At 37.2% G+C, this 16,401-nt stretch overlaps 1 protein-coding gene across 1 annotated transcript in view; it reads left to right on the top strand.

Annotated features, from left to right (window-relative positions):
* LRFN5 (leucine rich repeat and fibronectin type III domain containing 5) overlaps positions 1 to 16,401 on the top strand; it is a 316,517-nt gene that overhangs the window by 25,614 nt on the left and 274,502 nt on the right. The window lies entirely within an intron of this gene.

Raw genomic sequence — 16,401 nt, 5'->3', positions numbered from 1 at the left:
ACCATCATCATTTTTTAAAACATCGGCATCACTCCAGAAAAAGGAATAACAAGAAAAAAGAAAGAAAAATCATACATACCATCCCCCTTACCCTCCCTTGCATTGACCACTAGTATTTCCATCTACCCAATTTATTTTACTCTTTGTCCCCCCTATTGTTCTAGTTTGCTAGCTGCCAAAATGCAACACACCAGAGATGGATTGGCTTTTAATAAAAGGGGATTTATTTTGTTGGTTCTTCAGAGGAAAGGCAGCTAACTTTTCACTGAGGTTCTTTCTTACGTGGAAGGCACAAGGTGGTCTCTGCTGGTCTTCTCTCCAGGCCCCTGGGTTCCAACAGCTTTCCCCAGGGTGATTTCTTTCTGCATCTCCAAAGGCCTGGGCTGAGCTGCTAGTGCTGAGATGAGGAATGCCGAGCTGCTAGGCTGTGCTACATTGCTCTCTCTCATTTAAGCACCAGCCAATTAAGTCAGACGTCACTCATTGCAGCAGACACGCCTCCTAGCCGACTGCGGATGTAATTAGCAACAGATGAGATTCACATACCATTGGTTTGTATCCGCAGCAAGAGAACTAGGTATGTTCACCTGGCCAAGTTGACAACTGAATCTAACTCCCACACCTATTATTTATTTATTTATTTTTTAACCATACTTTTTACTCATCTGTCCATACCCTGGAAATAAAGAGCATCAGACACGAGGTTTTCCCTGAGTTATTATTAATTATATTATATAATGTGACAAATCCAGTACTGTAGTCCTTTTAAGAAACAATTCCCAAATAGTGCTGAGTTATACCCAAATGGCAAGTAGAAAAAGGTAGTCCATTAATATTTTTATGCTTTTAAAATTCAGAGGGGGACTATTTTTTATTTCAGTGAATCTGGAACACATTACTCTTCAATAAATTGCATTTTGAAAGTGAAGAAATCATTCTGAATTCTGCACATTGACCAAATATCCTCTAAAACCAAGAAATGTTAGAATGAGCCAAAATATTACTTCTAAGTGCCTTACAGTTCATAATTCTTTTGAAGGATACACACAGAACTTGAGTATGTATAGGGCTTTGTGTTGACTAGCATATACAATTTCTCTAAGCTTTGCAAACCCAAATACTGAAATTCCAAGGTCAAGATTTTGAGTCCAGTTTTAAAAGTTAGCACATGCAGTGGAGAATTAAACTAATGTCTTTCCTTCTAGAAAATTTAATGGTTTAGCAAATATTTGTCATCAGGTGCTGTACAGTTTAATGTAAGTGATCAAAATAATAGTTGTCATACTTTTTATTTTTAAGAAAATTGTCATATCCTTGGGAAGAATGACAATCTTAGAAATGACTCTAATCAAAGCAGAATATAAAGGGTGCTACAGAAGACCACTAGGTGATAGAGTGAAATGAAAGAAAGAAAAGATCTAGTTTTTGGCAATACTGTGGGGGTAGGGAAAGGGTGGTGGATGGGGGACAAAGAGGAGAAAGCACCTGAGACGGCCCTTAAATTATTGGTAGGAGTTCAGTGATTTGAGGTAAGCAGGTATACACTTTCTTCTAAATTTACAGGTTTTATTGAGATATGTTCACATACCATATATTCCATCCAAAGTGTATAGTGTCTCGCAGTGTCCTCACTTAGTTTTGCCATCATCATCACCCTCAATTTTAGACAGTTTTCATTGCTCCAAAGAGAAAAATAACAGACACACACACACGAAAAGAAAACTCAAAGCATCCCTTATACTTTATCACCCCTCAATTATTTACTGCTAGTATTGTTATAGTACACATGTTACTACTGATGAAAGAATTTAAGATATTGCTAATAAAAATAGTCTGTAGCATGCAATGGATAGCTTTTTCCCCATATACCATTCTATTAACTCTTTGTACAAGTGTCATACATTTGTAATAGTTCATGCAGGAACTTATTTATATTTGTAGTTAATTGTATTTGTAGTTAATCACTGAAGTACAGGACTTTAAACAAACCCTTTCAATAAAATTCAGCTACAATGCAGCTGTTATTATTTATAGTCTCAGCAACAAATTGCCATCACCTCTATCCATTTAAGCTCAACCTCATTAACAATTCCGTGCATATTAGGGAACTGCTCCCCCTTCTTTAGCTTCTGCAGATCTTTATGTACCCTAAATTCTACATTTTAAGACTCTGAGTTTACATTTTCTAGGTAGTTCATACTAGTAGAATCATACAATATCTGTCCTTTTGTGTCTGACTTATTTCACTCAGCATTATGTGCTAAAGGTTCATCCATGTTCTTGCATGATTCAGGGCCTCATATCTTCTTACTGCTGCATAATATTCCATCATAATTATATACCACATTTTGTGTAGTCACTCATCTATTGATAGACACTTGGATTGTTTCTGTCTTTTGGCAATTGTGAATAATATCACTATGAATGTTGGTGTGCAAGTGTCTGTTTCTGCCCTGATTTCAGGTCTTCTGAGTATACACCGAGTAGAGGAGTTGCTGGGTCATAGGGAAGTTCAGTATTTAATTTTCTGAAGAACTGCCAAACTCTCTTTCACAGCAGCTGTACCGTTTTGCATTCCCACCAACACTGAATAAGTGTTTCTGTTTCTCCACATCCTCTCCAACCTTTGTTATTTCCTGTTATAGGGGCCATTCTTATAGGTATGAGATGATATCTCATTGTTTTTTTTTCATGGCTAGGCACCGGGAATCAAACCCAGGTCTCCAACATGGCAGGGGAGAACTCTGCCTGCTGAGTCACCGTGGCCCACCCTCATTGTGGTTTTGATTTGCATTTCCCTAATAGCTAATGAAGATGAAAATCTTTTCATGTACATTTTGGTCACTTGTATTTCCTCTGGAAAAATGTGTATTCCTGTCTTTTGATGGTTTTCTAATTGGATGGTTTGTCCTTTTCTTGTTCAGTTGTAGCATTTCTTTGTATATACTGTATATTGTACCTTTATCAGATATGTTTTTCAAATATTCTTTCATTGAGTTGGCTGCCTCTTCACCTTTTACACAAAGTCCTTTGAAGTGCAGAAGTGCTCAGTCTTTAGGAGTTCCCATTTAACAATTTTTTCTTTCACTGCTTGTGCTTTGAGTATAAGGTCTAAGAAGCTACCTTCCGTCACTAGGACTTGAAGATGTTTCCCTATATTTTCTTCTAGGAGTTTTATGGTACTGGCTCATACATTTTAGGTCTTTGATCTACTTTGAGTTAATTTTTATATAGAAGGTGAGGTAGGGGTTCTCTTTCATTCCCTTGGATATGGATATCCAGTTGCTTTCCTAGCCCCATTTATTGAAGAGACAACTCTGTCCCAGTTCTGTGGATTTTGGGGCCTTGTCAAGAATCATTTGATCATAGATCTGAGGATCATTTCTGAACTTTTAGTTCAATTCCATTGATCAATTTGTCTATCTTTGTGCCAATACTATGCTGTTTTGACCACTGCATCTTTATAATAAGCTTTAAAGTCAGGAAGTATAGTCCTCCCACTTACTCTTCTTTTTTAGGATTTTTTGGCTATTCAAGTCCCCTTTCCCTTACAAATAAATTTGATAACTAGCTTTTCCAAGTCTGCAAAGCAGGTTGTTGGAATTTTGATTAGTATTGTGTTGAATCTGTACATCAATTTGGGTAGAATTGACATCTTAATGACATTTAGACTTCTTATCCATGAACATGGAATGTCTTTCCACTTATTTAGGTCTTCTCTAATTTCTTTTAGGAATATTTTTTAGTTTTCTAGGTACAAGTCCTTTACATTCTTAGCTAAGTTTATTCCTAGATATTTTATTATTTTAGTTGCTATTGTGAACAAAACTTTTTTCTTAATTGCCTCCTTGGTTAGGTCATTACTAGTGTATAGAAACATTACTGATTTTTGCGCATTAATCTTGTATCCTGCCACTTAGCTGAATTTTTTTTTTAGCTCAAGTAGCTTTATCGTAGATTTCTCAGGATTTTCCAAATACAGGATCATATCATCTGCAAATAAGGAGAGTTTTACTTCTTCCTTTCCACTTTGGATACAGCTTATTTCCTTTTTTGCTTGATTGCTCTAGCTAGAATTTGTAGCACAAGTGACAATGGACATCCTGGTCTATTCCTCATCTTAGAGGAAAGGCTGTCTCTCATCATTGAGTACCATGCTGGCTGTGGGTTTTCCATGTATTCCCCTTGTTCTGGTTTGAATCTTTTATGTACCCCAAAAAAGCCTGTGTTCTTTTAATCCATCCTTGTGGGTACAGACCTGTTTGGGGTGGGAACTTTTACTTAGGTTGTTTCCATGGAGCTGTGACCCAACCCATTCAAGATGAATAATAGGCAGAGATATTTTGGGGAGAGCTCAGAGAAACTAAGAGGTGAAATCCAGAGTTTGCCCTGGAAAAGCTAAGAAAAGAAAAGTCTCTGGCAAGCTGAGAAACAAGACATTTAAACTCAGAACCCATGAGAAAAATACACAGAAACTCAGAGACATTTTAGAGCGAAGAACCAGCAGATATCACAATGTGCCTTCCCAAGTGACAGAGGAACCCCAGATTCCAGCTGCTTTTCCTGAGAGAAGGTATCTTCCTCTTAATGCTTTGATTTGGACATTTTTATGCCTTAGAACTGTAAATTTGTAACCTAAAAAATTTCCATTGAAAAAAAGACAACCCATTTCTGGTATATTGCATTCTGGTATCTTTAGCAAACCAGAACAGCCCTTCATCATATTGAGGAAGTTTCCTGTGAGTCCTACTTTTGAAGTGCTTTATCAGGAAAAGATGCTGAATTTTGTCAAATGTCTCCTCAGCATCAACAGAGATAATCATGTGATTTTCCCCATTTGATTTGTTAATGTGTCATATTACATTGATTAATTTTGTGTGTGTTGAATTACCCTTGCATGTCTGGAATAAACCCCTTTGGTCATGGTGGACAATTTTTTTAATATGCCATTGGATTCAATGTATAAATATTTTGTTGAGAACTTTTGTGTCTATATTTATTAAGGAAATTGGCCTGCAGTTTTCCTTTTTTGTAGTCTCTTTATCAGGTTTTAGTATCAGAGTGATGTTGGTAAAATTCCTGTGAAGCCATCTGACCTGGATTTTTGATGACTGTTATTGGATCTCTTTATTGTGATTGGTTTGCTGAGGTCTTCTAATCCTTCTCAAGTCAGTATAGGTTGTTCTGTGTTTCTAGGAATTGTCCGTTTCATTTCATCTAAGTTGTCTAGTTTGCTGGCATACAGTTGTTCATAGTATCCTTTTATGATTTTTATTTTGGCCTTCACAGTCTCTGGAAATTAAACCCAGGTCTCCAGCTCGGCAGGCAAGAATTCTTGCCACTGAGCCACTGTTGCATTGCCCATCTTATGATGTTTTAAATTTCTTTGTGATCCATGGAAATTACCCCCTCTCATTTCTGATTTTGGGTGTTTTTTTTTTTTGCAAATTCTCTCTTTTTGACTTTGTTGGTCTAGTTAAAGTTTTTTGTTGACTGTCTCAAAGAACCAACTTTTGGTTCTATAGATTCTCCCTAATTTCTTTTTATTCTCCATATCATTTATTTCTGTTTTAATCTTAGTTATTTCTTTTCTTCTACTTATTTTAGGGTTAGTTTACTGCTCTTTCTCTAGTTCCTTCCATTGTTCAACTTAGGGCTTAGCTTTTAGCTCTTTCTTTCTTTTTAATGTAGGCATTTAGAGCTATAAATTTCCCTCTCAGAACCACCTTCGTTGCATCCCATAGATTTTGTTTGGTATGTTGTGTTCTCATTTTCATTTGTCTTCAGATATTTACTGACTTCTGTTGCAAAATTTTCTTTGAACCACTGATTGTTGAAGAGTGTACTATTTGACCTTCAGATATTCGTGAAAATTTGGGTTCTTTGGTGGTTATTGATTTCCAGCTTCATTCCATTATGGTCAGAAAAAGTGCTTTGAAAATTTTCAGGGTTTTTTTTAAGTACTAAGACCTGGTTTGTGCTCCAACACATGACGTATCATGGAGAATTTTCCATAAGCACTTGAGAAGAATGTATATCGTGGTGTTTTGGGGTGTAATGATCTATTTATATCTGTTAGGTCTAATTAATTTATCAAATTGTTTAAGTCCTCTATTTCCTTGTTGATCCTTTGTATGGTTGTTCTGTCTGTAAAGGAAAGTGGTGTATTAGAGTTTCCTACTATCATTGTTGAAATATCTACCATTCCTTTCAGATTTGCCAATGTTTGCCTTATATACGTTGGTCCTTGATTGGGTGCATAAACATTATGACTCTTATTTCCTTTTGGTGAATTTCCCCTTTTATTAATATATGGTATCCTTCCTTGTCTCTTATGACATCTTTGCATTTAAAGTCCATTTTGTCTGATATTGGTGTATCTATTCCTGCTTTCTTTTGGTTACTACTTGCATGTGATATCTTTTTCCAGCCTTTCATTTTCAACCTCTTGGTCTTTGGGTCTAAGATGAATCTCTTTTTTTTGTTTAGAAATCATTCCATTCTACATATGAAATCAGTAATTCTTAACATCATCACATAGATGCATGATCATCATTTCTTAGTACATTTGCAGATGAATCTCTTTTAAATAGCATTTGGCACATCACATATTTTAATCCATTCTGCCAAGCTGTGTTTTTTAATTGGGAAGTTTAGTATGTTAACATTCAAAGTTATTACTGTAAAGACAGTTCCTGATTCAATTACCTTATCCTTTTTTATTTGTCAGATCTGTTTTTTTCACTCTCTCTTTTTATCCTTTAAGTTACCCTTACTAATACTTTTTTCAATTCTGTGCCCTTCTCCAGATCTCTCTCTCCTGTCTTTTTTTTTTTTTCCAGCTGGTAGAACTCCCTTTAGTATTTCTTGTAGAGAAGGTCTCTTGTTAACAAATTCTCTCAAGCTTTTATCTGTAGAAATTTTTAACTCTCTCTCCCTTTTGAAGGACAGTTTTACTGTATAAAGAATTCTTGACTGGCAATTTTTCTCTTTCAAAATCTTAAATACACCATATCACTGCCTTCTTGCCTCCCTGGTGCCCATGGAGTTGTCTGTACTTTGTCTTATGTGGCTTCCCTTGTATGTGGTAAATTACTTCTTTTGCTGCTTTCAGGCCCATTTCCACTTCAGCATTTGACAGTCTGATTGGTATGTGTTCTGGAATGGGTCTATTTTGATTTATTCCATTTGGAGTTCATTGGGCTTCTTCTATTTGAATATTTTTATGTTTTATAAGGTTTGAGAAGTTTTTCCCAATTATGTTAAATATTCTTCCTATCCCTTTACTCTTCTCCTCTCCTTCTAGGATTGCAGTGATTCTTAGATTTGTGCATCTTATGTTGCCTTCATTTCCCTGAGAATCAATTCAATTTCTCCATCTTATCTACCATTTGTTCTTTTGTGCATTTGAATTAATTCGTTCTGTCTTTTAGTTCACTTATTCTTTCTTCTGCCTCTTGAAATCAAATGAGTCTGTAGCATATTTTTAATGTGATCTACAGTATCATTCATTTCCATAAATTCTCCTATTTTTCTGTCTATTCTTTCACATTTTTCTTTATGCAAGTCTAGTGTATTTTTGATATCCGTTATCTGTGTAGCCGGTTCACTGAAGTAATTTAGGAGACGTCATGGTCAGGTTCATGTGTCAACTTGGCCAAGTGGTGGTGCCTGTTTGTCTGGTTGGGCAAGTGCTGGCCTGTCTGTTGAGATGAGGACATTTCATAGGATTAAATCAAGATCATGTCAGCTGCATCCACAGCTGCTTCATTTGTAATCAGCCAAGGGGAGTGTCGTCTGCAATGAGTGATGCTTAATCCAATCACCAGAGGCCTTTTAAGAAGGATTCAGAAGAAACAGGCTCTCTTCCTGCTTCGGCTGGTGAGCCTCTTCTGTGGAGTTCATCCAGACCCTCCATTGGAATCATCGACTTCACAGCCTGCCCTGAGGATTTTGGATTCTGTGTTCCCATGATTATGTGAGACACTTTTATAAATTTTTTATTTGCGAGTATTTCCTGTTGATTCTGTTTCTCTAGAGAATCCTGACTAATACATAAGAATTGTATGAGGATCTTTGGTTAGTCGTTCCAAATTCTGTGTCTCCTCTGGCTTTTTAATTTGGTCATTTGGCTTGCCATATCTTCTTGTATCTTCAGTACTTTGTGATTTTATGTTTGTCTTTTTGGCATTTGATTATATTGATAAGTTTATTTAGATTTCCCTTTTTCCTCTAAGATTTTGTAGTTCATTGGGTTTGCATTGAAGGTTTCCTTTGGCACTTGGTTTCTAAGTAATCCCTAGCCAAGCCATGGCTGGGGCCTCTTGCAGGAATTGCAGCCCATTTTGGAAGTCTGTTAAAGGCTGGGTGAAAAAGCTGTTTGTCAGACTGCACTTTCCCTGTTTAACCAGCGTATGCATTCTGGAGCCACCTTTTATCCACAACCCTATGCCTTCCCCACTGAGGCAGCCCACTGGGTGGGACCAACCAGGCAACAACCCAGTCAAGGCTACAGGTCTCCATGTGACTTGGGTTCCTCCAGCTCCATGGCTGGGGGTGGGTGCTGTGGACCTTGGCTGAGACCCCACTCATGGGCACAATGGGTCTGGGGTTGCCCAGGCTCCTATTTGGAATAACCTCATTCTGTGGAACTGTGAGGTTTAACTTCCCCAGCCTACAGCCAGCCCATGAGTGTCCTGCTTTAAACAGTCTGTCCAAGTCATTTCGTGCCTTTTCTTTAGTTATTCCACGGTGGAGGAGTGAGCTCTGCTTATCCTATTTCACCACCTTCTCAGAAGTTCTCATTATATGCTTTTAAAAGGAAGGAAAGCATGGATAAATCAACAGAAGGAGGGTGGGAAAATCATATTTTGGAGCAGTGAGTAGACTCAATATTGCTGAAGTTTAGGATATAAATAGGATAATAGTGAGAGAAATACCTGAAAAATATTTTAGAGGTAAGGAATCCATATTAAGTTTTGATGACAACTGGGAACTCCAAAGTTTTCCGAGTTGATAAATTGCATAATTGAAACTTGCTTTATAAATATAATCAGATTTTGGTTCTTTTGGTGAGTCACAGAAAGTTTGGAAGCAAAGAGACTGGTTGAAACAAAAGGTAAACAAAAATAGTTACAACATTCAGCTGGAGGCAATGAGGACCTGCCCTGATGTTAGAAAGGAAGATGAACGTTTGGCCCAGTAACTTCAGTGAACCCAGGTTAACTTGGGTTAGAATTTAGAAATTTTGAGTTGTAATATATTTTCCTTTTGCGGTCCCAGGGGTTGATAATATACTTTACTTTAATCTCCAACACTGTCTCCATAAGAGTGGTTTATTTCATGAATGTCTCGCTTTCTTCTTGAGGGGGCATTTGTTGTGGCCTGGAAAAAGGTGGGTGTGGTGGTTTGGCGCCATATGTACCCAAAAAAAACCTGTTCTAAACCCCATTCCTGTGGGTGTGGACACATTGTAAGTAGGACTTTTAGATGAGGTTGCCTCAGTTAAATTGTGGCCCACTTCAATAAGGATGGGCCTTAACCCTACTACTGGGGTCCTTTATAAGGAGAAGGGAATTCAGTCAGGTTACTGAGGGAGCCACAGGAAGCAAGAAGCTGCAGTTCAGTGGAACCCAGCAGAGACTGGAGAGGCCAGGCGAGGCTGCCATGTGCATTGCCATGGGGCAGAGGAGCCAGGACCAAGGATCACCAGCAGCCAGCCCCAGCCAGCCCCAGAGTGCTGCAGCCTTTGGGAAGAAAGTATCCTTGATGAGGACTTGTTTTGGATGTTGTCTTAGCTTCAAAACCATAAGCAAATATAATTTCCATTGTTTAAGCCAACCCATTGCATGGCATTTGCTTGAGCAGCCTAGGAAGCTAAAATAGTGGGGGTGAATATAAAGCTCCTCAGCACTTGCTTCACTAATGGGAACAGAGTCAGGGAAAGTGCCCAGGCTGTGTTCCTAAATATTAGTTTTCCCAATTTGGCAGGCAACTTAATTGCATAATTGCCATTAGGAAGAGCATTTCTAGCCCTTCATGTGCTTCAACCATTTTTACCATAGTGGAATTATGTGGTTTTCAGCATGGTGTAGTCAGATGCATTGTTTTGTTTAAATTTAATCATATAACACATTAAAATTACCATAATTGTGGAGGATGCACAGCAAATTATTATTTTTTCATTTTACAAGTATACTGTACTCTTACCTAGATTAGATATACACCAAGGGCTTCTCATTGAATCCAAAATTTTTCCATACTAGGCTATAATTCTTAAAGAGCTCTATGATGAATTCATGCCCCTTAACCTCAACCTGTTCTCCTGCATGGCAAGTTGGATTGGAGGGAATTTTTTCACTGAGTTTTGGTATCTATCTAAATTAGAGCCAGACCTGTCAGTGTGGTCTACATGTTCTTCCTCTTGATGATAATTTTTTATACCTCATTTGGAGGTTTTTGATATACATAGGACTACATAGGGACATATGAAAATTGCAGCCTTTGTCTCAGGGCAGGTATTAAAAGGAAAAGAGCTGCTAGATTTGCACTTTTTATTTAGGACCCAGGATTACATCCACATTCTCCACCAGCAGGGAGCCTTTAGGATCACTGTGGACCAGACTGCTGATGCTGGCTGAGCCCCTTGAACAGTCTCTTTTTGCTCAAGAGTTCTACTGTGATTGCACAAAAATTTTCTCCTAGCATAAATTTTCCTTAAGGATGAGGTTTTGCTTCAAATCAGATTTGTTTTCTCTTTTCCCCCTTGGATTTAAGATGCAAAGCTTCCCATGTCCTAGATCCATTTCTGTCTGTTGTACCAATACCAGACTTCCTTTGCTTGCTGTGCTCCTTATGCGCGGACCAGCTCCACCCCCAAGACAGCTCAGACACTCTGAAGGGGTGCAGCAGCACGAGGACAGCCTCTGCATGGGAGGGGGTACCCTTATTTCTTTACTCAGCCCCTGGAATGAGACACCCCTAAGGAGATGGCACCTATGAGATTTCTGTGATTACTAATGAGGACTTTGTAGATACTGATGTTTACTCAGGAAAAACTCAGTATACCTTGTTTCTTCTAATTAAAATGATAGGAGTGGAAGGAACCAGGGTGGGCCCTGCTGAAGCTGTAAAATCTCCTTCGCGGGCATCGGAGGGTCAGACACCTGCCAGGGTTGGAAGTCAGCTTTGCTCTGTAAGGGCGCAGCTGGGTAGACCCAAGTATTACTGTCAGGCAGCCCCCACATTGATGATCAAATCTGTTTTTGGGGGAAATGAATGATCAAGCAATGCAGTGAATAAATAGCTTGAGAACAGGATTTCAGATCATATTCAAATTGTTTTCTGTTGCTTTTTTAAATGAGCAAAAGACAGGAACAAATCTGACTTACTGCCATTGAGTTTGCAGTTCTCCAAGTGTTATAGATCTGTTTTCATCACCAAAATTTATATCCCATGAAGAAGAGATCCTAGTTCTAAAAAAAAACATTTCCAACCAATCTCAACTTATAGAAGGGTTTAAAAACTAAAATAATTTGAATTGTATAAAATAATATGTAGTTTTATACCAACATACTAGCATAAGTTACAATATAAGTAAGCAAATTTAAATTTTATAAGGCTTAGAAATGATAATTAAACATGCTAACATATAGTAAATATCTTCATTAGAGACTTGAAAATGTTTCTTGAAATATCATACAAAAATAGGTGTGTTTCAAATACAGACAGAAATAATGCTAATTTACATTTGTATATTTCTTTGGTGGGTCTTAGAAAGCATTTTTCTCCTCTTATTTAATTTGATCCTTCTGGAAACGCTGTGAAATGCAATAGGTTGGTATCATTGTCCTCACAATACAGATAAGAAATTTGTTCAGTAATACATATCTGAAAAGTGACAGAAATGGACCTAGGACTTTCTGACTCCCAGTATTTTATTTGGTTTCTATTGAAATGCTGAAATAGTATTTTTTCCTAGGGCCAGCGCTCATGAGGCACTCTTTCAACAGCAGAAATCATACATTCCTCTTTCTGGCAAAGAGCCTTGGTAGACACTGGGACTATGAAGTAAATAAGATTCTCTGTCCTCAGAGGATGGACAGGCTGGCAAATATTTATAGACCTGGCCATAATCTAATCTGGAAATCACAGATGCGAGAAATAACTTGTTCTTTGCTCCTTCAATGGAATTATTAAACTTGACCCACTTCCCCAACAGGATGGATGTAAGGAAAATATTAATTTAAAGGCAAAACTGAAATGAGAAAACGTAGGAGGACTGAAAAAATGCAGAGTAACACTGTCTAACTCTGCTTACTAATTGGTAAAATTAGTATCAGATAATTGAGAGGTATAATAAAAACCTCCTCACTGACTGTATCCAGCACAATCTCTAATTGAATTCTACATCAGTTGGGATCAAAGATGAGAAGTAACCCAAAGTAACAGTCATATCAGGAGTGAAAATATACTTCACCATCATTCTGGAGACCCTGACATTCCAAACAAGCTTGGCCAGTATAGCCTTACAGACTGAGGTGGATTGCAGAGCCACTTTTGCTTTGCCTTAGGCTGTAAATATAAAGACATGGTTTCTATGCCAAAACAAGTGGGAACAAGGTATTGTTAGAAATTTGTAATGCCAAGGCAATAGTGGATATCAAAACACTATATTGTTTTATGTTATTCAGCACTAAAGCAAACCTTGCATTTGGATAAGCAAGTCGAGAATGTTCCTAACCTCCAGTTGTTTCCATTGTCACCTTTATTGTATGATATTTTACTTGTTTTTGTATCTGTGAAGGAGCAACACACATGAAAAATTAGGGTAGTGGGGAAACAGAGTCAGGTGACACACTCATGAAAAATTAGATGTGCATAGCAGTCACAGAAGTGGGTCACTTCATTCTTAATTAAACTCGGCTATCATAACCAATGAATAACCTGTATTAAGATATTATAGTTAGATCAGTCTGAACCTTCTTCATTGTTAAAGCTATTGGATAAAAACCTAGCATATATAACCCTTAGACAAATAGTATCAAGTTAAAAGATTATCCAAGAAGAGTCTTCTTTAAATATTGCATAATTTCATACTTCTAGGATTATCTATCCAAATGATCTATTTTTATATTTTGTTACTTGTATCAGCAAAAGATGAAAATCTCAGGCCTAAATAGAATTCACAGGGCATCACCTTTAAGGACCTTATCTGACCCCCCTAGTATTAGGGTTTCAAAGATGAATAAACTGAAGAAATGGCAAAGAGACTTTGTTTTTAAAGGAATAGAATGTCTTGTGTCCACAAAGAATAAAATACTATTCACTCACTCTCAAGTGCAAATTACATGGGCTGTCAGCAGATATTCTCATCCTAATGTAAAACCACAGCCTTGTAACCTGATACATATTTGATCATTCCTGGAGACAGGGTGAATTCTTTGGAGGGCATCTGAAAACATTATTCTGCAGGTCTAAAAAGGACATTGGATGGGTCGTATGAAATATTAACTATACATTCAAGCATTATATCAAAGCGCTCTAGAGAAATGGGAAAACATTGGTGAATTTCTTAAAATGGATGAAAGAAGTAGGACTTTTCCCATTTTTGATTAGTGGCTGATTGGTTGCAAAAGTATTATTTTTGTCAATTTAATTTGAAAATTTTAGCTATTTTATGACACTATATTTTTAAATATCCCCAAACACCATACTATAGTGATAAAATTATTCTTTTCTCTTTACATGTAAACATCAGTACTTTTAGCATGAAACTACATAGATTTTTTTTTTTTTTGTAGTTTGGTTGTACAGATAAGGTAACAAGTATAAAATTCAACACAAAACTGCTCTTTAAATTTCACAACTGCTCTAGTGATAATTTAGACCTTTAATATCCCAAATCAGATCTTCACATAGTTCTTGTAGCTTGATAATGACTTTCTTATTTAGGTTTAAAAGACTTCAAAAATGAAACGTAATTCTGCTGCCCTAGAACGTCAGAAGGTGACAATCTGAAAAATGATTGCATTCACATAAATCTACCAATTTCCTTTGTTTTTGTAGTGCAGCATCTCTTCTCGTTGAAAACAAGTGCATCAGTAGAAAGGCCTCTTGAGTGAGAACAGTGTGTATTAATCATTATAAGTGTGTTTCTATAATACCCCAGAGTTGTTGAAATTGACTTTAAACCATGTTTTATTTCCAATTATAGATTCCTTTGATGTGCTGATATTTATTGTTTCATATCTTAATAGAGATGCAAAATAATTTTCATTGTGAGATACACACATAAGACATTTGTTCTAGTTTGCTAGCTGCCGGAATGCAACACACCAGAGTCGGATTGGCTTTTAATAAAAGGGGATTTATTTTGTTAGTTCTTCAGAGGAAAGACAGCTAACTTTCAACTGAGGTTCTTTATTACATGGGAAGGCACAGGTGATCTCTGCTGGCCTTCTCTCCAGGCCTCTGGGTTCCAACAACTTTCCCTGGGGCCATTCCCTTCTGCATCGCCAAAGGCCTGGACTCAGCTGCGAGTGCTGAGATGAGGTATGCTGAGCTGCTTGGGCTGTGCGACATTGCTCTCTCCCATTTGAGCACCAGCTAATTAAGCCAAAAATCATTCATTGCAACAGGCACACCTCCTGGCCGACTGCAGATGTGATCAGCAACAGATGAGGTTTACGTACCATTGGCTCATGTCCACAGCAACAGAACTAGGTGTCTTCACCTGGCCAAGTTGACAACTGAATCTAACTACCACATGTCCACCCCTTGTCAACTTGGCAACTACACAAATCACCTTAAACAATATTAAGGTACAAAAAGTTCTCTTCTGGCTGTGGACTTGTGAATCTCAAAACAAATTGTCTGATGCCAATAGGCAAAAGGAGGATATTCACAGGATACAAAATGTGTATTAATCACTATGTATGTTTCTATAATACCTCAAATTTATTGAAATTGACTTTAAAACATGTTTTATTTCTGACTATAGATTCCTTTGATGTGCTGATATTTATTGTTTCATATCTTAATAGAGATGCAAAATAATTTTCATTGTGAGATACACATGTAAGACATTTAATTACTATTTGAATTTGTTTGTAGCCATAGGAAAACATCCCAAGCATTATACTCAGTAAAAGAGTTAACAGATTGCATTTCCTCACTACTATATCTCCTTTGTCCTCCAACAGTTTGTCAAGATAGATATGCATTCTGAATCTTTGTACTGCCATAAAGTACAGCCTGGTGTGTAAACATGTGGAGAAAGTAGTGAAAAGGCTGTTTCTAGTGCTATAATCTGAATTCTAGTTTTTTTCTGGTTTACCGTATCATCCCTATGCACTTCACAGTTTCCATTTGGAAAATGGTGATAACATTACTCTTTCTGTAGCTCAATGTATTTTACAGAAATAGATGAGACAGCGTATGTGAATTGCTCACAGAAGCTTTCAAAGAAAGTTACTGTGCAGACTGAAATAATGTTTAGTCCAAACCTGCTAGCTAGGGCAGGTGCTTCCTCATTGTTATTTTGTTTCTCCCTTTCTAAGGGCAAAGCAGACTGTCTGCCAGGAGGTTTGGAATTATCATGAACTGGCATTGATTTCAGGACTTGTCTCCTACTTCTGCATTCCTGATGAGCTGGATCAAATGAAGACTGTCAGTATGAATTGATAGAAAGACAATTTGCTTCATTATTCATAGGCATAGTGTCCCACTTGCTGTTTCTAAGCTGTCTCCTCCACTATACCCCTCCCCACCTTTTTTCTTTAGCATTTGAACACTAAGAGTAAAAAACCGAGGAAAATGTCCTGTTGTCTTATATATAATTGTAGGTGATAACACAGATGCTTTGAACGCTAAGTAAAGATTAGAGACACAAAATTAGCACATACTTCATTGTCACAATTTATATCATGAATTTTAACCAAAGTAATAAAGGATTAAGAGGCTTACACAATCATTGTGAAATTTTGCTTTGAATGTGGTATTGAAAACATACCTTAACTGGACCTGGAACCTTCCCACTCCTGATCTCTAACTGTCACAGTCTCAAGGTGAATCTTTACTGAATATGTCAGGCCAAACTAATCTCCCTCTCTTCAGAATCACTGCAGCCATTGCCCAGTTTAGCATCTTGCCCTAATATAACATGTAATGACATAAAAATAAATCTCTGCTGTATAAAGTTGAAATGACAAAAGTGGTTAGAATTCTTTTCCTACTGAAAATTAAAATGGTGTTTTGTTTCTGCTAATATTAGTTGGCCTCTTTATTTTGAAAACAGCTGAGCACCTCTGTATTCATAGATATCCTGATATGTTAAACATTCTATAGAATAGGTGTGACCAGTTTTGATATTTTAGAACTTTCAAATGTGAATTTGAAATT

This window comes from Tamandua tetradactyla, chromosome 14 (genome assembly GCF_023851605.1).
Source record: "Tamandua tetradactyla isolate mTamTet1 chromosome 14, mTamTet1.pri, whole genome shotgun sequence".
Taxonomy (NCBI): Eukaryota; Metazoa; Chordata; class Mammalia; order Pilosa; family Myrmecophagidae; genus Tamandua; species Tamandua tetradactyla.
The sequence above is the reverse complement of the archived record's forward strand: the minus strand, read 5'-3'. Positions and strand labels throughout refer to the sequence as shown.